Source organism: Sapajus apella, unplaced genomic scaffold, assembly GCF_009761245.1.
Source record: "Sapajus apella isolate SASKATOON/1434 unplaced genomic scaffold, GSC_monkey_1.0 scaffold129, whole genome shotgun sequence".
Classification (NCBI taxonomy): Eukaryota; Metazoa; Chordata; class Mammalia; order Primates; family Cebidae; genus Sapajus; species Sapajus apella.
In genome coordinates, this window is record NW_022437069.1 from 478155 (window position 1) to 503275 (window position 25121).

At 43.5% G+C, this 25121-nt stretch overlaps 1 protein-coding gene and 1 long non-coding RNA gene across 6 annotated transcripts in view; one reads left to right on the top strand and one right to left on the bottom strand.

Moving 5' to 3' along the window:
* The window catches only part of CRTC3 (CREB regulated transcription coactivator 3), a 115942-nt gene that overhangs the window by 74426 nt on the left and 16395 nt on the right, over positions 1–25121 (bottom strand). The gene's annotated exons all lie outside the window — the stretch shown is intronic.
* LOC116539475 lies at positions 2236–15836 on the top strand. The gene is made up of 3 exons (XR_004264067.1): positions 2236–2246; positions 4598–4603; positions 15752–15836. It is a non-coding gene; the product is annotated as an uncharacterized LOC116539475 (long non-coding RNA).

Consider the following 25121-nt stretch of genomic DNA (forward strand, 5'->3'; position numbering starts at 1 on the left):
TGCGGTGAGCCGAGATGGTGCCATTGCACTCCAGCCTGGGTAACAAGAGCGAAACTCCGACTCAAAAAAAAAAAAAAAAAATTACTATGTTAATATCCTTTATATATATTCCAAAACTGTTTTTGAAAATATGTCAGCCTGGGCAACACAGTCAGACCCTGTCTCTACAAAAAACAAAAAAATTAGCAAGGCATGGTACTATGAACCTATAGTCCCAGCTACTTCAGAAGCTAAGGTGGAAGGATCACTTGAATCCTGAAATTTAAGGTTGCAGTGAACTATGATCACACCTACGCACTCCAGCCTGGGTAACAGAGCAAGACCCTGTTTCTAAAACAAAAAGCGAAAAAGATGTATACCAATTCACAATGTCTCTAATGATATTCCAGTATACTTTGGAGATTTTGCAGGTTCAGTTCCAGACCACTGCAATTAAGTGACTATCTCAATAAGTCACATTAATTTTTTGGTTTTCCAATGCATATAAAAATTGTTTGGCCAGGCATGGTGGCTCGTGCCTGTAATCCCAGCACTTTGGGAGGTCAAGGCGGGCACATCGCCTGAGGTTGGGAATTCGAGACCAGCCTGACCAACATGGAGAAACCTTGTCTTTACTAAAAATACAGAATCAGTCAGGTGTGGTGACACATACCTGTAATCCCAGCTACTCGGGAGGCTGAGGCAGAAGAATCACTTGAGGTGGAGGTGGAGGTTGCAGTGACCCAAGATGGTGCCACTGCACTCCAGCCTGGGTGACAGAGATTCCATCTCAAAAAACAAACAAGAACGACAAAAAAAAATGACAATGAAATTGGCTACATCAGCTGACTCTTCCTTTCACAAAAAATTTCTCTATATCATGTGATGCTCCCATAGTAGAATTTCTTTCAAAACTGGAGTCAATAGGCCGGGTGTGGTGGCTCACGCTGTAATCCCAGCACTTTCAGAGGCCAAGGCTGGTGGAACACTTGAGGCTAGAAGTTTAAGACCAGCCTGGCAAACATGATGAAACCCCATCTCTACTAAAAATACAAAAATTAGCCAGGCGTGGTGGCACGTGCCTGTAATCTAACCTACCTGGGAGGCTTAGGCAGGAGAATCACTTGAACCCACGAGGGTTCAAGGTTGCAGTGAGCTGAGTTCGTACCACTGCACTCCAGCCTGGGCGACAGAGCGAGACTCTGTCTCAAAAACAAGAAAAAAAAATTGGAGTCAATCCTCTGAAACCCTGCTTCTGATTTAATGAATTTATGTGGTATTTGTAAATCCTTTGTCATTTTAACAATGGTCACAACATCTTGACCAGGAGTAGATTCCATCTCTAGAAACTGCTTTCTTTGCTCATCCACAAGAAGCACTTCCTCATCCGTTCAAGTTTTATGAGACTGCAGCAAATCAGTCACATCTTCAGGCTCCACTTATAATTCTAGATCTCTGGCTATTTCAATCACATCTGCAGTTAACTTCTTCCACTGAAGTCTTAAACCCCTCAAAGTCATCCAAAAGAGTTGCAATCAACTTCATGCAAATTCTTGTTAATGTTGATAAGGTTGTGACCTCTTCCCATGAACATGAATATTCTTAATGGCATCTAAAAGAGTGAATCCTTTCCAGAAGGTTTTTAGTGTACTCTGCCAAGATCCCTAAGAGGAATCATCATCTATGATAGCTATATATAGCCTTATGAAATGTATTTCTTACATAATAAGACTTGGAAGTTGAAATTCCTTCTTGATCCATGGGCTGTAGAATGGATGCTGTGTTAGTAGGCATGAAAACATTAATTTTGTGTATTTCTATCAGAGCTCTTGGATGATTAGGTGCATTGTCAATGAGGAGTAATATTTTATTTATTTATTTACTTTTTTGAGATGGAGTTTTGCTTTTGTTGCCCAGGCTGGAGTGCAATGGTGTGATCTTGGCTCACTGCAACCTCTGCCTTCTGGGCTCAAGCAATTCTCCTGCCTCAGCCTCCCAAGTGGCTGGGATTATAAGCACGAGCCACCACGCCCCCGTTAACTTTTGTATTTTTAGTACAGACAGGGTTTTTTCATGTTGGTGAGGCTGGTCTCGAACTCCTGACTTCAGGTGATCCGCCTGCCTCAGCCTCCCAAAGTGCTGGAATGACAGGCGTGAGCCACCACACCTGGCCAGGAGTAGTATTTTAGTTGTTTTTTTACCAACCAAGAAGGAGCACTGAATTGAGCAGCAATATTTTGAAGGGAATCTTTTTTTCTGAGAAGTAGGTCTCAACAGTGGGCTTAAAATATACAGTAAACCATGCTGTAAACATACGTACTGTCATCCCGGCTCTGTTATCCCACTCATACGGCAAAGGCAGAGTATATTTAGCGTAATTCTTAAGGGCCCTAGGGTTTTAGGAATGGTAACAAGCATAAGCATTTATTTTGAAACCACTTAAAGTCATCGGCTGCATTAGTCTCTAACAACAGAATCAATGTGTCCTTTGGAGCTCTGAAGCCAGGCATTAAAAGTCCTAGATGGCATCTGCTTCCAAACGAAGGTTGTTTCATCTACGTTGAAAATCTGGGCTGAGTGTGGTGGCTCACAACTATAATCCCCGCACTTTTGAGAGGCCGAGGCAGGTGGATCACCTGAAGTCAGGAGTTCCAGACCAGCCTCACCAACATGGGGAAACCCTGTCTCTACTAAAAATACAAAAATTAGCTGGGTGTGGTGGCGGGCACCTGTAATCCCAGCTACTCAGGAGGCTAAGGCAGGAAAATTGCTTGAACCCAGAAGGCAGAGGTTGCAGTGAGCTGAGATTGCCCCACTGCACTCCAGCCTGGGCAACAGAGCAAGACTTTCTCAAAAAAGAAAAGAAAGAAAAAGGCAAGGAAGAAAATCTGTGGTTGAGTGCAGCCACAGTCAGCAATGGTCTCAGCTAGATCTTCTGGATAACTTGCTGCAGCTCCTACAGCAGCGACTGTTGCTTCATCGTGTACTTTTATGTTATAGAGATGGCTGCTGCTGCCTTTTCTTTTTTTAATAGAATCTTGCTCTGTCACCCAGGCTGGAGCGCAGTGGCACAATCTCAGCTCAATGCAACCTCCACCTCCCAGGTTCAAGTGATTCTCCTGCCTCAGCCTCCGAAGTAGCTAGGACTACAGGCACAAGCCACCACACCCAGCTAATTTTTGTATTTTTAATACAGATGGGGTTTCATCATGTTGGCGAGGCTGGTCTCGAACTCCTGACCTGAAGTGATCTGCCCATCTCAGCCTCCCAAAGTGCTGGGATTACAGGCATGAGCCATTGAACCTGACTAAGATAGTTTTTTCCACCTTAAACCTCATGAACCAACCTCTGCTAGCTTCAAACTTTTCTTCTGTAGCTTCCTCAGCTCTCTCATTCTTCACAGAACTGAAGAGAGTTGGGCTTTGCTCTGGATTAGGCTTTGGCTTAAGGCAATGTGGTGGCTGGTTCGATCTTCTATCCAGACCACTTAAATTTTCTCCATATGAGCAATAAGGCTGTTTCACTTTCTTACCATTTGTGTGTTCACCAGAACAGCACTTAATTTCCTTCAAGCATTTGTCCTACCTTGGCTTTCAACATGCTTTCCTCACTAAACTCAATCATTTGTAACTTTTTATTTAAAGTGAGAGACATGTGACTCTCCCTTTCACTTGAACATTTAGAGGCCTAAATTCATACTGTTATCTCAGGGAAGATGGAGGCCCAAGGATGGGGAGAGAAACAGGAATGGCTAATCAATGGAGCAGTCAGAAGACACACAATATTTCTCTTAAGCTCACCATCTTATGTGCTGTTCATGGCACCCCACAACAATTACAACAGTAACACCAAAGATCACTGATCACAGATCACTGTAACAGGCATAATAAAGAGTGAAACACTCCAAGAATTCCTGAAACGCAACATAGAGACATAAAGTGAACACGTGCTGTTGGAAAAATGGCAGCAAGGCTTACTTCACGCAGGTTTGCTACAAACCTTCAACTTGTAACAAACACAGGATACGCGAGGCAGAATAAAACAAGGTGTGCCTGTATACAAGAACAAATTGCATTACCCGCTCGCCAACACTGAATATCGATCAAAACTTCTTCCTAATTGAATGGGTAAAAATGCTACATGATGGCTTTGATAATTAGCCTTTATCGGCATTTACACTGTTCTAGACACAGCGTTAGATGCTTCGTATACCTCATCTTGTTTAATCCTCACAACGCTGTGAAGTGCTACGTTATTATCCCCACCTTACAGATAAAGAAACCGAGGCTCAGAAAGCTTAAATGGTTGAATGCAAAGCTTATAAAGGATAGAGAAAGGCTTTGAACCCAAAGTTGGAGTCCATGCTTTATCCATTCCTGCCTATGGTATCTCATTACTGTTTTAATCTATGTGTCATTGCTTACAGCGACAACACACACACTCCCAGGTGTTTCTTTCCTGGTTAGGTTTCCTATTTTCCTGATTTTTCTAACTGTGGCAAATTCAAAGGGTCAGAGGTAGCCTGAAGCTGGAGTTTTAGAGATAATAGTTTGACCATGGGCAAGACAGAGTTTGTAGTAGGTAAGAAGCAAGAAAAAAACATCGATACTCACTGCAGGGACTAGTCTGGGGTCCTTTGCAGCCTTTACCGGATGGCGGGGATGATGAGTTCCACAAGCTAAAAAGGGCAGGTGTAGGGCAGAGAAAACAGCAGAGGAGGGTCCCACTTCTGGCCCTCTGAGCAGCTTCAGTAGTTCCTAAAACACTATCTGCACTTTATTCTTGTGAGTGAAGGCAAAGGAGCAGCTACTACCAACCCTAATGATGTCATAGGGTTAACAAACAAAGAAATCAGGAAATGGTTTCTTTTTTCTTCAAGAAATACTCTGGTTGAATTTCCTCAACAGGTTTCAACTTCTGCATTCGGAGAAAATCGTTCTGTTTTAGTAATTCAACAAAAGAACAAAACACTGCCAGATGGATAGCCGGTAGTTACCAGCATGAACTCCAGAATCAAAGAGCCTAGACTTCAAATCTGGCTTTACCATTTTTGGCTGTGTGATGCAAGGAAACTGTTTAATCCTTCTTGGCCTCCATTGTCTTCCCTGTAAACAGACAGTAATAGTACCTACTCTGGGGTTACCAGAAAGAGTAAATGATGCATGCAAAGCCTTAGCCATAAGGCCTGATGCATGGCACCAGCTCAGTACATTTTCACCAGCAGTGGTAGTAACACTAATAGGAATGGCAGTAATTTTGTTGGAAGGAAGGAAGGAAGGAATTACTTTTTCCATTTCATTCAGAAACAAAGGGCAAATAGGTTGATCAAATGGCATGAAGTGGCTGAAAAATTTCAGACTAAGTAAGCAGAACTTGATTCCAGTACCAACCACTTACTCGCTGAGTAATGCTGAGCTTCTCACCTATCTTTTCTTGCTTTCAGCTGTCTAACCCTAAAGGGGGGGTGCTGCCTAAAACAGGGCTGTAGAGTCCATTGTGGTTCTAACAGTTCTGATTCATCCGCCAGGGCAAGGAGTGCACTATGGAAAAACATCTGTGCCAAATGAGAGCCATCCATTCTTAGCAGACGCTGGGTCAAGGCCATGCTTTGCCCCTCATTAAACATCTCTTTCAATATTCTTCTCTTTGCTTCATTTCATTTATATTTTAACTTATAAGCTGTTTTAAAAATTTATTTTTATTTATTTATATTGAAACAGAGTTTCACTCTGTCACTCAAGTGGGAGTGGAGTGCAATGATCTCAGCTCACTGCAACCTCTGCCTCCTGGGTTCAAGTGATTCTCCTGCCTCAGCCTCCCGAGTAGCAGCTGGGACTACAGGCGCCCGCCACCAAACTGAGCTAATTTTTGTATTTTTAGTAGAGATGGGGTTTCTCCATGTTTGGCAGGCTGGTCTCGAACTCTTGGCCTCAAGTGATCTGCTCACCTCAGCCTCCCAAAGTGTTGGGATTACAGGTATGAGCCATCATGCCCAGCCTGTTTAACTTTTAAATGCTAGTTCTAAATTAATTAATTCTAAATGAAGCCCCAAAACTTCTTAAGAGACTGAGCAGGCACAGACTGGTAGAAGGCATTTTCTTGAGCACTTTCATGAATGACAAGATGGCAGAGTGAGACAAGCACAGGCATGGCGAGTGCCCAGCAGCCACCACAAGGGGCAACATGGCCTATGTGGCCTGGTCTGCTCCTGCCGCCCACCCCATGCTCACCGGCTTTCTGACCTTTCGGCTCCTGCTTGCTGGGCTGGTCTGGCTTGCCCCCCCTGGTGGTAGCTGACCCTCGTCTTCCATTCAGGCTGTTGCCTCCCAGCTCTGGCCTTTCTCAACCAAGTTTCAGGGTGAGACTCTCGGTTCAGGGGAGTTAAGGCTCAGCAACGAGAGATTTTCTAGGTAGTCAAGGCAAGGAGTTTGGTTTGGACTGAAAGCAGTATTAAACTAGTAAAAGGGTTTCTCAGGTGGCCAGGGAAGTGAATAAACAGAATATATTCTAAGACGAGGAACCAGACAAAAATGGTGCTAAACTGAGCATATGATAGTTCCGGGGGACTAGAGAGAGGCATCTCCCCAGACTGAGAAAAAGGAAGAGGGAAACACTTTTCCTACATAGAAACAGATTGCTTTTGTGTGTCTATACTTGCTTAATTGACAAACTAAGAGCAAAGGCCTAAGAAAGATAAACCTGGGTTTGAGTCCTGCCTGTCACTTGCCACTTGTGTGACCTTGGGCTGTAGAGTCCATTGTGGTTCTAACAGTTCTGATTCATCTGCCGGGGCAAGGAGTGCACTATGAAGAGATGTGTGTTCCATATGAGAACCATCCATCTGTATCAGTGAAATGGGGATAACAAGGCCTGTCTCAGCAGGCTGATGAGGGAACTCAGTGACACCGGGTACACAGCATAGCTCAGGTGCTCAGTGACTGTGTGTGTTCTCCTCCTCCCCACTCTTCAACTTCTGTCCTGCGTCTGTGGGGAAGTGTTTTCCCCTGCACTCAACAAAACTAGCATAGGGCTGGGTGCGGTGGCTCACGCCTGTAATCCCAGCACTGTGGGAGGCCCAGGCAGGCGGATCACAAGGTCAGGCGTTCGAGACCAGCCTGGCCAAGATGGTGAAACCCTGTCTCTACAAAAAATACAAAAAACTAGTTGGGCGTGGTAGCATGCACCTGTAATCCCAGCTACTCTGGAGGCTGAGGCAGGAGAATCGCTTAAACTCGCGAGTCAGAGGTTGCAGTGAGCTAAGACTGCACCACTGCACTCCAGTCTGGGCGACAGAGCGAGACTCTGTCTCAAAAAACAAAAAAAAAGGAAAAAAAACTAGCATAAAACAAAGTGGTTACTCGGGCAACTTCCTCCAAAGAGGTTACAGGAGAAAATGGGGAGGGGAGAGCTTTCTCAAGTCACATCCCCAAGGAGCTGACAGTAGAGACAGAAAAGAGCTAAGACATTAGCTAACTGTTGTTGAGGCAGCCAACTGCTTACAGCCGGGGAGTTCCTTGAAGCACATACCATTGGCTTTGAGCAGGGAAGTAACCACAACGTCTGGCATCAAGACCTTTGTAGAATCTTCCACAGATGTCGTTCTGTCTCTTGGAAAATGTCCACGGTAATAATAAACAACTAAAGCTTCCTTTTAAGTTTGAAATCTAAAAACTAGCTGTTTCATAACATACAGACCAATTCTAACTTCTGACTATTGTGAAACTTGGTGGAGAATTGGAACAAAACTTTGGCTAGTTCTACAGCCAAACATGTAGGGATTTAAAATTGTAGTTAGAGATAATCACTACTTTAAATGTAGTTCTTCTTCTGCCCTCTTTTATGACCTGGCAGTCAGGGGCTGGATTAGGGAGAGAGGAAAGAGGATTGCTTCATATTAATACGACTGACTGTAACACAGATTCAAAATGCGAGGGGATAGAAAGATCCAGTGTCTTTCCTGGTCCTGCGCTGCCACTGCTGCCACCCGCTCGTGTGTCTTTGCTGTGGGTATTCTCTCTGCCTCTCTTGGGAGCTGCACTGAGTCAAGGTGCTAACACACGGCCTGGCTCACTTCAGGACAGGCAGTTAAGACTTCAGCAAAAGTGTTTTTATCTACTCTGTGAAGAATTAGTAGGATGCAACTCGCTTGTATGGGATTTAAGAAACTTCATTAATAAACAGCAAAACCTTAGTTCTCTAGGCCTAGATAGGATACCTGCCAAGAAAGAGGGAAATGGTACCAACAATCTATTGAAGTCTAATTAGAAGGCTGCAACAGGGAGTTTATACCAGGAACTTTGCAATATGTATTGCACAACAACTGCGCTGGGCATTATTCTAAGGATTTGTATGCATGACCCAAGTTAATCCTCCCAACAGCTTTTCCTAGGTACTGTTAGTGGCCACATCTTGCAGTTGAGTGAGCCGAGACGTAGAGAGACTAAGGATCTGGTGTATGATCCAGTGCTAGTTAGTGGTGAAACGGGTCACTGGATCTCCACTCTAGGGACTGCACTTGTGACCATCAACATGAACATTTTGTTTATTTTGACATAGTGGATGGCAGGTCGTACAGACTTATGATAGAGGCTTATTAAATTGATTTATCAAGAAAAGGGCTTGTGTGGTATCAAATTTTGTTGGCCAATTTGGTTGAACCCCCCCAAGTGGCTCACAAGACAGACAGTTCTTGCGTGAGACGTCTCCACAAACTAAACCTGAACCTGCAGGTGCAATCAGGAGCCCTGCTCATTCATTCTGGGGCCTTTTACTGTTCAAATTCAAACAGGACCTGCAGCTCCAACAGGCAGCATCTGGGCGCTGCAGTGTTCTGAAAGCCAGTGTTCTGAAAGCCAGACCTTTGAGGATCTGCAGAGCTGGTGCCTGATAGGAAGTCACACGATTTCAGAAGAGCCTGACAGGTTTTGACCATGTGAATTACACATCTAGTTTCTGAGGCTACCTCTGGAGTTCACCCCACAGGGGATATCTCAAGTATTCATCATCTGCCCGGATCACGCTGCGTAGCTGAGGAGGGTGGAGTAAGCTGAAGGCAATCTCTGCCCCCAGGGAAGACAACGTATGCCTGGCGACTGGAGCTAAGCCCACAAATTCCAGAACTCTTTTGAAATTTCTGACTATGTGGCCAAAGTCTGGGAAATGTTTGGGTCTACTTGGCTCTGAGAAAACACACTCTCTTTCAAGAATCTGGTAGAACCAAAGCTGAGAGCCATCATCAGTGACGTAAACTAGAAGTCAAGATTTACAGCTGTCCTCACTGAATGGACATCCCACAAAGTTCCAGCCCTCAACAAAGGCTAGCTGAATGAATAAATCCCTATTCTCAAGTATTTGATCAACCACCAACCCCAGACCGCTTAACCAGATCAATAAAAGAAGGTTCCAAAATCATCATCAAACAGCAAATGATAGTGTGAGGAAAGCTATTTGTAACATATAAGACAACATGTATCTCCAACATTCAAAGAACTCCTACAATTTGATAAGAAAAAACCTGCAAACTGAGAAAAGATTATGAACAGGAAATTCCCAGAAGATGAAATCAGAATGGCTGGTAAATACATGAAAAAGGCCAGGCATGGTGGCTCATGCCTGTAATACAAGAATTTTGGGAGGCCAATTAAGCCCAGGAGTTCGAGATCAGCCTGGCCAACAAGGCAAAACCCAGTATCTACCAAAAGCACAAAAATTAACTGGGTGACAAAATTTAGCCGGGTGTGGTGGCATGCACCTGTGGTCCCAGCTACTTGGGGGCTGAGGTGGGAGGATGACTTGTGCCTGGGAGGCAGAGTTTGCAGTGAGCCAAGATCACACTATTGCACTCCAGCCTGAGTGACAGAGTAAGACCTTGCCTCAAAAAACAAACAAACAGCCCGGGCGCGGTGGCTCACGCCTGTAATCCCAGCACTGTGGGAGGCCGAGGCGGGTGGATCACAAGGTCAAGAGATCAAGACCATCCTGGTCAACATGGCGAAACCCCGTCTCTACTAAAAAAATACAAAAAATTAGCTGGGCATGGTGGCACGTGCCTGTAATCCCAGCTACTAAGGAGGCTGAGGCAGGAGAATTGCCTGAACCCAGGAGGTAGAGGTTGCGGTGAGCCGAGATCACGCCATTGCACTCCAGCCTGGGTAACGAGCGAAACTCTGTCTCAAAAAAAAAAAAAAAAAAGAAAAAAAAAGAAAAAAACAAAAAAACAAAAAATATATTTATGAAAAAATTTCAACTTTACCAGCAATCAGGAAAACACATATGAAAATAATGTACCCATGATCTTGTGTAATTCTTCCAGGAAACCTGGGAGATAGAATCATTATTTTATAACTAAGGATATTAAAGTTTAGAGATGTGTTAATTCAACCAGTAATTGATAGAGCTGTGACTTAAACATAAATCTGGATAATAACAAAGCCTATGTTTATGCTAACTTGCTGCTCTAGTCGAATATTTGTGTGGTGGTTCAGGTCCTTTTTGGCAAGTCACTTAACCTCTTAAAACTCAGGTTTCTCATCTGTAAAATACCATAAAAGTACCCTCACACAAGGTTAATGTGAGAATTCAATGAGATAATACATATAAAATGTACAGAATAGTGCTAATACTCAGGTATTCAACTATCTGATTCGTTCATTCAAGAAATATTTTTGGAACTCATACCCTGGCCAGGTACTGCTCTAGACTTTAGAAATACAGCAGTGAAACAAAGCACCCTTGCCCTCAGGGGCTTGAGGAGAAAGAATATTAAATTAATTAATTAATTAATTAAAATACACAGTAGGCCAGGCACAGTGGCTCACACCTGTAATCCCAGCACTTTGGGATGCCAAGGCAGTCAGATCACCTAAGGTCAGGAGTTCGAGACCAGCCTGGCCAACATGGTGAAACCCCGTCTCTACTAAAAATACAAAAATCAGCTGGCGTGGTGGCATGCATCTGAATTCCCAGCTACTAGGGAGGTTGAGGCAGAAGAATTGCTTGAACTCGAGAAGTGGAGGTTGCAGTGAGCCGAGATCACACTACTGCACTCCAGCCCAGGCGACAGAGCAAGACTCAGTTTCCAGAAAAAAAAATTATATATATACACACATATAAAAATATGTATATATTACATGTTGACTGAAAAGAAAAAAACTAAAAGTACACATGTATATAATATGTATATATAGTATATATATACATATAGTGTGTGAGAGAGTGCGTGTGTGTGTGTGTGTATCATATTAGATTGTGCTCAGTGCTGCGCAGAAAACTAAGGCAGGAAAGACAGTGGAGGGAGTTGCAATATTAGAGAGGCAAGGCCTCCCTGGCAGGTGATATTTGAATGAAGGGCCAAGGGAAGTGAGGATGTAAGCCAATCACATATCTGGAAAGAAAGCATTCCTGACAGAGAAAGCCTAAGAAAGGTTCAAGGAACAGAGGAAAAGGCCAGTGTGGCTGGCGTGGAGTGAGTGAGCAGGGAGTTGGAGAGATGTTGGTAAGCTGCTAAGAGCAGAGATGATGAGGGCCTATGGGGACTGCCTGCACTCTGCACTCTGCCTTTACCCTGAGAGAAACGGGAGCCACTGGAGGACTGTGAGGAGTAAGATTATCTGGCTCGTATCTTATTTTTTGAGATGGAATCTCACTATGGTGCCCAGGCTGGAGTAAAATGGTGCAATCTTGGCTCACTACAACCTCTACCTCCCAGGTTCAAGCGATTCTCCTGCCTCAGCCTCCCAAGTAGTTGGGACTACAGGTGCCTACCCGCACACCCAGCTAATTTTTGTATTTTTAGTAGAGACGGGTTTTTGCCATGTTGGTCGGGCTGGTCTTGAACTCCTGACCTCAGGTGATCTGCCTGCCTTGCCCTCCCAAAGTACTGGGATTACAGGTGTGAACCACCGCACCCAGCCCTGGCTCCTACTTTAAAAGGATCACTCAGGTGGCAGTGTTGAGAATATACTGAAAAAAGACAGGATTCTTTACCGGAGGCCCAGTCAGGAAGGAAGCTCTTGCAAGAATCCAGGGACAAAATGACAGTGGGTCCGACCAGGGTAGTCAGATTCTGGATATATTTTTAAAGCAGACCCAAGAATTTGCTGAAGGCTCAGCTGTGGGATGGGAGACAATGCAAGGAGCTATGCGTGACTCCAAGGTTTTGGCTCAAGTAACTAAGAGAACTAAGTGGCCATTTACAGAGAAAAGTGTCCAGAATAGGTTTCCTGACTACAGGCTGCAGAACAAGGAGAAATGCAAGGTCCTCTGGAATCCAATCAGAAAGGCGAGAGGGCTGGGTGACACTGGGAAAGTGCATTGGTCACTGTGTTTCAGGGCAGGGTTTCAATCCCTGGGAGGCAGGCTGATAAAAACAAGGCACAGGGAAATGAGGCAGGTTACCATGGGATTCTGGCACACAGGAGCCAGACAAGAGTCCAGTTATCAGAGCTGAGGCACAAGGCCAGCAATGGTGACTTGAGGCCAAATTACAGTGTAAGGCAGCCTCAGTCCCTCTGCTTCAGTTCAGGCTGGGTCCTAGAGCCGGGTGAGAGGCTGGCTAGTCAGGTTCAAGTGGCCCCAGGAGACCCAGGGGAAACGGCTACAGAGGCCAGAAACCAGACAGACCCAGCTCTGTCTGCACTCCACCATATTACCAGGGTAAGGTCAGCATATTCCAGGCGGATTCTATGCCTTTAACAGATCATCACTATGTGAAAGGTCCAGACGTGTAGCTGGACGAGCTCCTCAAAGAGGGGCATCGATTGTACATGTCTGAGACCTTGGCTGGGGGGCAGGGGAGCCAGGCCCTGAGATAGGAAGGGGGCATGCGGGTCTGTCATAGGACTGTAAAACAAAAGCAAGAAACGTTCTGGGGCCCAGATGGGAGACAAAGGCAGCTACCACCACCTCCCTGTCAGCAATGGGAGAAAAGGCAACCCTCAAGGGGAACAGCTCCAAACATGGGGGAGGGAGAAGCTGCTCCCAGACTGTGAGGGGGTGCTGGGGGGGTGGGTCATCCTACTTAGAAGTACAAGGTTAAGGAAAGATGCTAAGCTAAGCTTATGATTGTTCTAAGCTACATTTGCTAAGTTTGTTCTCAGACTCCCAGGCACTGATTAAACTGTTTTCTACACATTGTCTTCCCTGGCTAGAGTATAAGACATTTCTGCCAAAGAGAACTTTTAAAATTAAAACAAGGGGCAAACATCTGTAGAAGCTCAATCTGATAATTTGATTAATGTATTTTTCATATTATATTACAAAGATATATATGCAAATATACATATATAACCATTTGGTGATTTATTATAAGAAGAATTCTGATGGCTGGTACTAAAACTGAAATTAGATTTATTTTCTAGAAATAACAGGTCAATACATACTATTAAGCAATTAGAAAGTAGTCACTGGAAAGTAGTAGACCATAGCAAATCTTCTATTTTAATATAAAAGAGTCTGCATCAACTCTAGGTTTTTTCTTAATATCTCTCTGACAACTGTAGATTTTCTGTGCATACTTGTACACCATAAATTAATGGTCCTTTTGATTTTCACAAAAGTTGTCCATTTTCAAACAAATTAAGTCTTTAAGTCAATATATGAGAGGTATTACACAAACCCATGAAGCCCCAGTGAAACATTTGCTAGGCAGACTGGGTCACTCACCAGCCTCTAGGCCTGTGTGATTAAATTTTGTTCAGTAAATATGCAAACTACTTTATGTCATGAACTTTGGAGTCATTCTTGAATAGTCAACACACACTTGGAACGTCAGGTCTGAAAAAGCTAAGGATCTCCTGTTCTTAAGGTAATAAATCTCCAACTCTATCAGTGTAAGAGTTTTGCTAGGGTAAATAGCATTGCCAAAAAGTAATGAAACCACATGTAACAATCTTGGCGTTATTTCTACCCTTTGACTTCAGAATTCTGCTTGTGGAAATCTATGATCAGAAATATGGAGGACTCACACATAAAAGTGTTTGACAATATTATTCATAAAGAAGAATCAGAATCAACCAAACTGTCCAACATTGGGGAAATGCTTGCAAATTATAAGTCATATATAATATCATTTAGCTATTAATATTATACTTACAACATAGTTTAATGACATAGGGAAATAATTATTACATAATGGCTGAAAAAGAAAAAAACAGAATATGAAGAGTGAACCTGTATAAAGATACACGAAAAATAAATTTAACATTAAAATGGTAATCCCTAGTTGATGAAATATGGCTTAATTTTTCGTGTTGCTTTTTAATGTTTACTTATTTTCCAAAATTCACACAATGAACACATACTACTTTTATCATGAAAAACAAAGAATTAAGGACCAAGCTATAAACAAATGCAATGTATTTTCCTGAATGTGAATGTTTAAAAATGGAAGCTAAAAAAGAAAGAAAGTCCAGGCATGGTGGCTCATGCCTGAAATCCCAGCACTTTGGAGGCCGAGGCAGGAGTTTGCCAGCCTGACCAATATGGTGACACCCTATCTCTACTAAAAATATAAAAATTAATTGGGTGTGCTTGTGCGTGCCTCTAATCCCAGCAACTCAGGAGGGTGAGGCAGTAGAATGACTTGAACCCGGGAGGTGGAGGTTGCCGTGAGCCGAGATCGTGCCACAGTACTCCAGCCTGGGTGACACAGCAAGACTCTGACTCCAAAATAAAAAATAAAAGAAAAATAAAAAGAACACTAGAGTTAACGTCTTCGTGCTATAGTTATGGTATATACACCTAGTCTATCAAACTTGATTAGAAGCTTCTTAAACTGATACTCTGAATTTTCTTCATAAACCCGATAATATCTTACTCATAAAAACACTTAATAAATACTTATTAATGAATAAATTCAGGACAAGTTACAGTAGTGCTTAATATAATAAAAAGTGATTTTTTTTTTTTTTTTTTTTTTTTGAGACGGAGTTTCACTCATGTTACCCAGGCTGGAGTGCAATGGCGCGATCTCGGCTCACCGCAACCTCCGCCTCCTGGGTTCAGGCAATTCTCCTGCCTCAGCCTCCTGAGTAGCTGGGATTACAGGCACGCGCCACCATGCCCAGCTAATTTTTTGTAGTTTTAGTAGAGACGGGGTTTCACCATGTTGACCAGGATGGTCTCGATCTCTTGACCTTGTGATCCACCCGCCTCGGCCTCCCAAAGTGCTGGGATTACAGGCTTGAGCCACCGCGCCCGGCCACATAAAAAGTGATTTTAATAGAACAAGTATTTCCTCGAATCTATACATGTTTGGGCAAGGTAAGAACAGTTGGGCTTTGAGGGATGATGACGCGTTGGTCTGGGCAATCAATTAAAAAGAGGGGTTGCCACATGGAAGAGCGTGAGTGGCGCCTTCTCTGGCAGAAACGACAGCACCCCAAGGCCAGCAACTCTCCAATTTGTTTTCTGCCCCCACACCAAGCAGTCACCTTTGACATGTGCGTCCCCCACCCCCACGTCCTAACAGGTGTAGGTCCTGGAAGCGCAGGGCCTCTCTTCCAGATACTCTCCCACTTCTCAAAACTGAAGTGAACAGCAGTAATGTCAGGGTGGGGATATCCTTGATTTAACTCTAACTAGTTTTTTTAAATAATTCTCAACCATTGGTACTTTATTAGTAAGAAACATAACTTGTAATGCAACTCACAGTGGAGTATAATGCCCTGGTGTGGGAGGATCCCTGGTTGAGAGCCGCTGCAGTAACTACAAAGCTACGAGCATTTAATCTACTGGGTGCTTCACACACGTTATCCGATTTCATCCTCACCAGTTAACACTCCTATTTCATAAATATGGAAAAGGGGCTTGGACTTGAATAGGTAAGCAGCAGTGCCAGAACTCAAACCCAAGCTGATGCCCAAGCCCATGCTGCAGTGGTGGCAGTAGAGGTGGCAGTGGTGGCAGTAGAGGTGGCAGTGGTGGCAGAGGTAATCACAGCAGTGGAAGCAGGAGTAGTCAGGGCAACTACAAGAGGAGGAAAACAACTCTAACGTGCTTGCTTGGTGCCAACCATTGTTCTAAGGGTGTTACATATAACAACTCATTTGTTCTTCTCAACAAATCTCTGATACTGGCATTATAACTATGCCCATTTTACAGGTGAGAAAAGTAAGCCAAAGAGATGCTAAGTGGTTTGCCCAAGGTCACACAGCTAGAAAGCGGCAGAGGCTGCCTTTGGATTCAGAGTGTGACCTTTTGCCCATCACACTATGCAGCCTCTGTACCGCCCTTAAGATTGTGCTACAATATTTGAAGGCAAAGTATATGTTGTTGCTTTAGTACTTGTGGCATTTCTTTTCAAATAGACCACTTGTTTTATTCCATGGATAGGCTTCTCAGCAAACGTTCCTATCTCTTCCAACTTTTCTGGCATGAAAATTTTCAATTAATGGAATCCAATTCAGTCTTTTAAAGCACTACCTGGAGGGGTATTATAAAGATCTTAAGTAGCCATGCTATCTCCGACCCTCCCCTGCACGAACTATTGAGAGCACGTGGGAGGTGGAATGAAAATGAGAATATTCCAGTTCTCTTGCTCAAGTTCTCATGGGTACAGATGTTCCTAATTCAGGGTCTGGTACCAATGTTCCCCCCCTCCTTTAATTTCAAACAAAGGCTTTATTCCAGATGATTAGAGATTAATGAGTTGTCTACTTTTCTCTCTCATCCCGTAAGTCTTATATTCAACATGTCTGGCTAGATAAAAAGGAAGGGAAAAAAGAACGATTCAAATATGGATTAAAAATACAACCACCATAATCTTGGTCACAGCTCCTATTTCGGGACAGATGCACATTCCAAAACCATTAAGTAACCCCTTAACGCTCTGTGCTTCTCACTATTTCCTTAGGCAGAATAGAAGAACATGCTGCTGGAAGTCAAAATCAAAGGCAAACCAGTGAGCACATCACACACAGACACAGTAAAAAAAAATCAGAGTTGCAAAGTGCATGTAGTTTGGGAGGCACAAACTCTTAAAAAGATTCGCCGGGCACGGTGGCTCAAGCCTGTAATCCCAGCACTTTGGGAGGCCGAGGCGGGTGGATCAGGAGGTCAAGAGATCGAGACCATCCTGGTCAACATGGTGAAACCCCGTCTCTACTAAAAAATGCAAAAAATTAGCTGGGCATGGTGGCGCATGCCTGTAATCCCAGCTACTCAGGAGGCTGAGGCAGGAGAATTGCCTGAACCCAGGAGGCGGAGGTTGCGATGAGCCGAGATCGCGCCATTGCACTCCAGCCTGGGTAACAAGAGCGAAACTCCGTCTCAAAAAAAAAAAAAAAAGATTCGAGACAAGGTCAGAAAAATGTCAATCTCTGAAAAAGAAAATAAGATACAACATACAATAGGTGACATTAGTAAACAGTGAAAAATCTTTCCCAGAAATAATTCATGCTAAAATAATTTATAAATGTGGTCTTCTAAATCTCATGCAGAAGCCCAAGGTCACTGCCCTGCCTCATTATATCTTAATAGTATTTGGATAAAAGCGGATTGTCTCAGGGCTGGCAGAGAGCACGCTGTACCAAGAGCAGGGCTGGCCGTGGGAAGAAAATATAACCTTGGGAACAAAATTCCTTCTCACTTCTAAGTTCTGAGCAGGTAACTATGCCACGAACTATGAAGAATGAACATACATGACCAGAAATTAGTTAGATGCTTGGGAAGGAATCTGTTTTCTTTACATCCCAGTTCCCTTAACACTCTCAAGCTCCAAAACTTCTTGGTCAAGGCCTCATGCCTCCCATTAGCTCAGTTTATCCTATGGATAATTATTATAATCCCCATTTTGCATATAAAAAACTAGGCTGAGACAGTTGAGGAAATGCCCACATCATCTATCAGGAGTGGCAGAAGCAGGACTCAAACCCAGGCCTGCCTGCCGCCTGAGCTCATCTTCCGCCCACCACAGCTCACCCTGAGGAGAACCAAAGGAAGCAGAGTTTACACCGCCCACACTCCAGGAGAAAGAACTAAAGGAGAGGTAATCAGGAGCAATGAGCAGCTGGAAGCTGACCGCAGAAACAGAGAGTTTCTGAAGACCATCAGCTGATAAAAGAAGCCACTTTGAGGTCTCTGTGGAGACTCTCTGATCTGTGACTCAAGACAGAACCATTTTGGAACAGTCTCTGAGATTCCAAGGTCATTTGTGGCTTAAAGCAGAGCAGCCCTTCTTCACGGAGGGGCAGTGGCCAGAGTGAGGCTGCTCAGGCCACAGTGCTGGACACAGAATTGACGGTGTTACACGAGGAATAAATGGGCTGCTGGCTTCTGTGGGGGGGCCAACTTCTTCGTTTCTATGCATCCTATGCCTCATATAGACCTGCTGCCACAGCAGGTGCTCAGGAAATGTTCGCTGAATTTATTATTTATTAATCAATTAAAGAGTAAAAAAGAAAAGCAGTTAACACCATGTTCGGAGTGGGGAGGGAGCAGAACACAGCACCCTCACGGGGTCAGTCTGTTCCTTTAGAACACGTGTGTGTGTGTAATGTAAGGGCACACCTACCATACAGGGTCAATCTGTTCCTTTAGAAGACGTGTGTGTGTGTGTGCATGTGTGTGCACGAGCGTGCACGCGCGCGCTAAGGACGTGCCCACCACACAGCCTTTCCGAGGAACTGCCACATTTACAACAAGAAATTCTACCAGCTGGAGATGTGATTCTGCAGGCATCCTCTTTTGAAAGGCAGGGTCAGTCTGCTCCTTTAGAAGACTAATCTGTGTGTGTAACGTAAGCACGCCCACCACACAGCCTTTCCGAGGAACTGCCACATTTTACAGTAAGAAAGTCTACCAAACTGAGATCTGACTTTGTGGGTATCCTCTTTTGAAAGGCATGTACTCAGAACGGTTAAGTGGAGGTTCAAAGTTTTTGATATGAACTTAATCAGGGTGCTTTGCTTACCACTCAAACAAACACTTCAACCAAGGCACAGAAATCTGATTGGCTGATAGAGACGAGCCGGGAAGGGAGGATCACCTTATAGCCCTGGGTTCTCCGGGGAAGATGAGGACTCAATCTGGTGCTGAAATCAGAACCTGGAACGCAGCAAGAGAAGGCCTACCTCCCCCAAGATCTCTCTCACCTCTCAAAACAGGGGGCAGTGCAGTCCAGTTTGGTGGCCACCAGCCACAGGTGGCCCCCGAGCACTTGAAATGTGGCTTTTGCAACCTAGAAACTGAATTTTTAATTGTATTTAATCTTAATTAATTTATATGAAGACAGCCACAAAGACTAGTGACTAACATACTGGACAGCAGAGGTGAGGGGGAGAAAGACGAGCACAGAGAAAAAGAGGTAGGAAATGATAAATACGAACTTCCTACTTTACAATTGTTGGTAAGCACTGTTTGTATTACCATACTATTGACGTTTGCTTAATACTTTAGTTTCCAAAGATGCGCATCTATTCTGCATTCATTAGATCCTTATGAACAACTCTACCAAGTAATTGTCATTATCATTGCTTATAGATGAGATTCAGAGAATTCTGTGATTTACCAAAGGAGACTCAGTTGGGGGGAGTCTAGTCACGTAACCCCAGCACTGTCCAGATGGCATGAAGAAACCTCACCTCTTCCTTTCAGAAAAAGGAAGTAGAGAACAGATGGGTACTTTGTTCATCTCATTGTTCTCTCCTCCACAATCTGAAAATATTGAATGAGAATCAGCCTCTCGTTTCACTCCATAAGCTTCTTGCCTGCTTGGAATTGAGCTCCTCAGCATCATTAGGAGTGCTCCCTGGGCCAGTGGGACAGGCGGAGCTCATCCTTCCCTTCAAACCTGTTTCTGCTCCCCTTTCCCAGGCTTGCTCAGCGAGGCAGGCAGAAGCTCTGGGAGGCTGGCTTCTACTGGTTCTGGATTATGTATTTTCCTTAAGAGGGATCCAAGGCATTCCTCAGGTTTACAAAGTGAAGGCATTCTTCTAGCTCTTTATTATCTTTCTCCAACTCCTGGGCTCAAGCGGTCTGCCCACCTCGGCCTCCCAAAGTGTTGGGATTACAGGTGTGAGCCACGGCACCGGCCTGATAGTATATCTAATAGCTATCAAAAAGGCTGGCCAGGTACAGCGGCTGACACTTGTAATCCCAGCACTTTGGGAGGCTGAGGCGGACGGATCACAAGGTCAGGAGTTCAAGACCCCATTTCTACTAAAAAATACACAGATTTCACTAACAAATGGTGAAACCCCATTTCTACTAAAAAATACAAAAATTAGCTGGGTGTGGTGGCACATGCCTGTAGTCCCAGCTACTCGAAAGGCTGAGTTGGGAGAATCGCCTGAACCCGGGAGGTAGAGGTTGCAGGGAGCCAAGATCGTGCCACTGCACTCCAGCCTGGGCGACACAGTGACCCCCACTTCAAAAAAAAAAAAAAAAAAAGACTTAGAAAATTTTTTCAAAAAGCTGGATTTTTTAATTTAAATTATTAATTACAATTTTACTAATTATGTTCAGATTCCATTTCTCTTTTCTAAATTTACTGAGAATTTATTTGGCCTAGTATATGATCAATTTACACTACACACACACACACACACACACACACACACACACACACACACCATGAACAAAGAGTGAAAACAACCCGAACGCCCAACAATAAGGGAGATTGTGGCTCCCTTATTATAGGGAAGCCACAATCACGCCTGTAATCTCAGCACTTTGGGAGGCCAAGGTGGGTGGATCACGAGGTCAGGAGTTCCAGACCAGCCTGACCAGCATGGTGAAACCCTGTCTCCACTGAAAACAGAAAAATGAGCTGGGCATGGTGGCATGCACCTGTAATCCCAGCTACTCAGGAGGCTGAGGCAGGAGAATCACTTGAACCTGGGAGGCAGAGGTTGTGGTGAGCCGAGATTGCGCCATTGAACTCCAGCCTGGGAAACAGAGCGAGACTCCGTCTCAAAAAAAAAAAAAATAAGAAAGAAATCTATAATTGTGCTATTGTCTAATGCTCCTCATCTACTGGAGCTTTTCCTTTTTGCAAGTTGTTGCTATGCTGTTTCATCACATAAAAGTCAATAATGCTATGATAATTACCATCTACACAGAATGCTTAACACAGTGTCTGGCACATAGCACGTACTAAATAAATGTCAGCTGTGCTTAGTAGTAGTATTTTGAGATTAATATTGCTACTTAGGTTTTCTTTTGTTTAAATTTAACTGATATCTTTTTTGCCAATCTTTTTTTTTTTTTTTAAAGGAACCTCATGAAAATTTGAAAGGAAATGCAGTAAAGGAACACCATGGAACTGGAACTAGATGTCAAAGACTTGATTTTTAAGTCCTGGTTCTCTTACACACTTGCTATGCAAACCCTGGGCCTCATTACACTACTCCTATTGGCAGTGAGCCCCAGGAAATCCACTGTGCTGGCCCTGGCCCTCCAGGCCTCTGCAAACTGCCTTGCTAATAGGGCTTCTTCCCTTGACCATCAGGTCATTCCCTAAATTAGAACAGAAAAGCCTTCAGTTATAAACAACATGATGCAATTTTGTTAAAATGTAGTCATCGGAGATGTAAAAAGTGCAATTAGTTTTTAGTGATATCATCTGAAAGGACCAGGATAGGTTATATAGAGGATATGAGGCTGGGCGCGGTGGCTCACACCTGTAATCCTAGCACTTTGGGAGGCCAAGGTGGGTGGATCGCTTGAGCTCAGAAATTCAAGGCCAGCCTGAGCAACATAGTGGAACTCTATCTCTACAAAAATAAAAAACTGGCCAGGCGTGGTGGCTCGCGCCTATACTCCCAGCTACCTGGAGGGCTGAGATGGGAAGATCCCTTGAGCCCAAAAAGTGGAGGTTGCAGTGCACCAAGATCACACCACTGCACTCCAGCTGGGTGACAGAGTGAGACCTTGTCTCAAAAAAAAAAAAAAAAAAAAAAGGATATTAAAAGCTACAACTATACCTACATAGCCTTACACAGAGAGAAGACCTTTGTCCCTCTCTACAGCTGCCTGAATTCAGCTACTCAGTCAACATGTGCCCTAGCTGTTACACAGGCTGGAACAAGCTATCCCTCCCTAAGCAAAAGAGACAATCCTCGCCCTAGCACTCAGAGAAGAAGATAATGCCCACTTCCTCCTCCCCGCCCGCAGTGTATGTGTGCCAGGCCCTGTCTAGAGACATGAGGGCTGTAACCCTAGCCACCCCTTGACTGATGATCTGCCCCTTGCTAAAGATTATCCGAAGGCAGCCTGAAAAGTTGTCTTTTGTCTACTCATCTGATAAGTCTATGTTCTTTGTATAAGGGCCCATTGGGTTAGAAAAAAAATGCACTTTGAGATCTTCCATTAGGATAGAAAATTTGTCTTTAGCCATATTAAAATAGTGCTACACTTACCAACCAGTGTTGTCATAAGAGGATCAAGTAAAATAACAGATATGAAAGCATTTTGTAACCTCCAAAGTGATCTACAAACATAAAAGGAGTAGACAGGAAGAACAAGTTCAAGATATCTATAGTACATCATGATCGCTAAACTGAATAACAATATATCACATGCTTGCAAATTGCTAAGAGGGTAGATTCTCACCACCAAAGAAATGTTCATGATGTGAGAGGATGCATGTTAGTCTGATTTAGCCATTACACAATGTACACATTTGTCAAAACATCGTATTGTATACCATAAATATAAACAATTTTGCCAATTAAAAACACATAAATATAATAAAGAAAAAAGGAGGACTGCATATGAATTATAAGCAACTGAACTTAAATAAAAATCTGTGTTTCTGTAGCACATTCGTGGAAGACTCCGTATTATAAAGATGTCAATTATCCCCAGCCTATTTATAGATTCAATGCAATCCCATTTAAAATCCTAGCAGGTGTTACTGTAGACATTAACAAGCTTATTCTAAAACGTTATGGACGGGCGAAGGAACTAAAATAAGCAAAACAGCTTCAAAAAAGAACAAAGAGGACTCTCATTACTTAATTCTCCCTACAAAGGTACAGTAATCAAGACAGTGTGGTATTAGCAAAATGATAGACAAAGAAATGACACAGAAGTTAAGAGTCCAGAAATAGACCCACATGTATATGGTCAATTGATTTTCAACAAAGGTGCCAAGGCATTTCAACGGGGAAAAGAAAGTCTTCATCAAATAGTGCTACAACAATTTAACATCCAAAACGAGTGGGCCACAAACCCATACCCTGTACCACACACAAAAAAATTAACTCATAATTTACCTAAGTGTGAAACACAGAGCTATAAAACTAAGACAGAAACGCACAGGAAAAAAAACCTCTGGGAACTTGAGTTAGGCGAAGATCTCTTCTTAATAAGACAATAAAAGCACAAATCATAAAATAACAAAATTGATAAACTGGACTTCAAAATGTACAGCTTCTATGCTTCAAGACTATTGAGAAAATGAAAAAACAAGCCACAGACTTGGGGAAAAATATTTGCAAAATACATATCTAATCAAGAACTGGTAGCCAGAATATATAAAGAACTCTCACAATTCATCAAGAAAAATAACAACTGAATTTAAAAACTAGACAAAAGATGTGAACAAACACTTCATCAAAGAAGATATAAGGATGGCAAATAAGCATACACAAAATTTTCAACATCATTAGTCATCATTAGAAAAATGCAAATTAAAACCACAATGAGGCCTGGCTGGGTGGCTCATGCCTGTAATCCCCGCACTTTTGGAGGCTGAGGCAGGTGGATCACCTGAGGCCAACATGGTGAAACCCTTTTTCTACTAAAAATACAAAAAATTAGCCAGGTGTGGTGGCATGCAACTGCAGTTCCAGCTACTAAGGAGGCTGAGGTAGGAGAATCACTTGAACCCAGAAGTGGAGAATGCAGTGAGCTGAGATCATGCCACTGCACTCTAGCCTGGGTGACAGAGTGAAACTCTGTCTAAAAAAATAAAAAATAAGGCCTGGCGCGGTGGCTCAAGCCTGTAATCCCAGCACTTTGGGAGGCCGAGGCGGGTGGATCACGAGGTCAAGAGATCGAGACCATCCTGGTCAACATGGTGAAACCCCGTCTCTACTAAAAATACAAAACATTAGCTGGGCATGGTGGTGCGTGCCTGTAATCCCAGCTACTCAGGAGGCTGAGGCAGGAGAATTGCCTGAACCCAGGAGGCGGAGGTTGCGGTGAGCCGAGATCGCGCCATTGCACTCCAGCCTGCGTAACGTGAGTGAAACTCCGTCTCAAAAATAAATAAATAAATAAATAATAAATAAATTAATTAATTAATTAAAAACACCACAGTGAGATACCACTACACATGTACTAGAATTACTAAATTAAAAAAAAAAAATTTTTAGAGTAAAGTGAGAGCAACTTTATTAAGAAACTAAAGAAATAAGAGAATGTCTACTCCATAGGCAGAACTAGCCTAAAATTTTTTAAATTGAAATACTACCACTTCACACGCACTAGGATGGCTCCTAACAAAAAACACACTAACAAAAACAGAAAGTGTTGGTGAGGGTACGGGGAGAATGCAACCCTTCCTACTGTTGGTGAGAATGGAAAAGGATGCCGCTGCTATAGAAAACAGTATGGCAATCGCTTAAAATTAAAACCAGGGTCAGGCGCAGTAGCTGCAATCCTAGCACTCTGGGAGGCCGAGGTGGGCAGATCATGAGGTCAGGAGTTCAAGACCAGCCTGGCCAACATGGCGAAATTCCATCGCTACTAAAAATACAAAAATTAGCTGGGCATGGTGGCCAGCTAATCCTAGCTACTCAGGAAGCTGAGGCAGAATTGCTTGAATCTGGGAGGCAGAGGTAGCAGGGTGCTGATATCGTGCCCCTGCACTCCAGCCCAGGCGACAGAGTGAGATTCTGTCTCAAAGAAATAAAATTAAAACCAGAATTATCATATGATCCAGCAATCCTAATTCTGTAGGTACCCAAAAGTAGGTACTTTTTAAATTTAAAGCAGAGTCTTGAAGAGGTATTTACACACCCATGATCACAGCAGCATTATTCCTAATAGCCAAGAGGTAGAGGCAACCCAAGGGTCCATCAGTGGATGAACTGAACAAAATGTGGCATCCACAGCCAATGAAATGTTTCTCAGCCCTTTAAAGGAAGGAAATCCGGCCGGGCGCGGTGGCTCAAGCCTGTAATCCCAGCACTGTG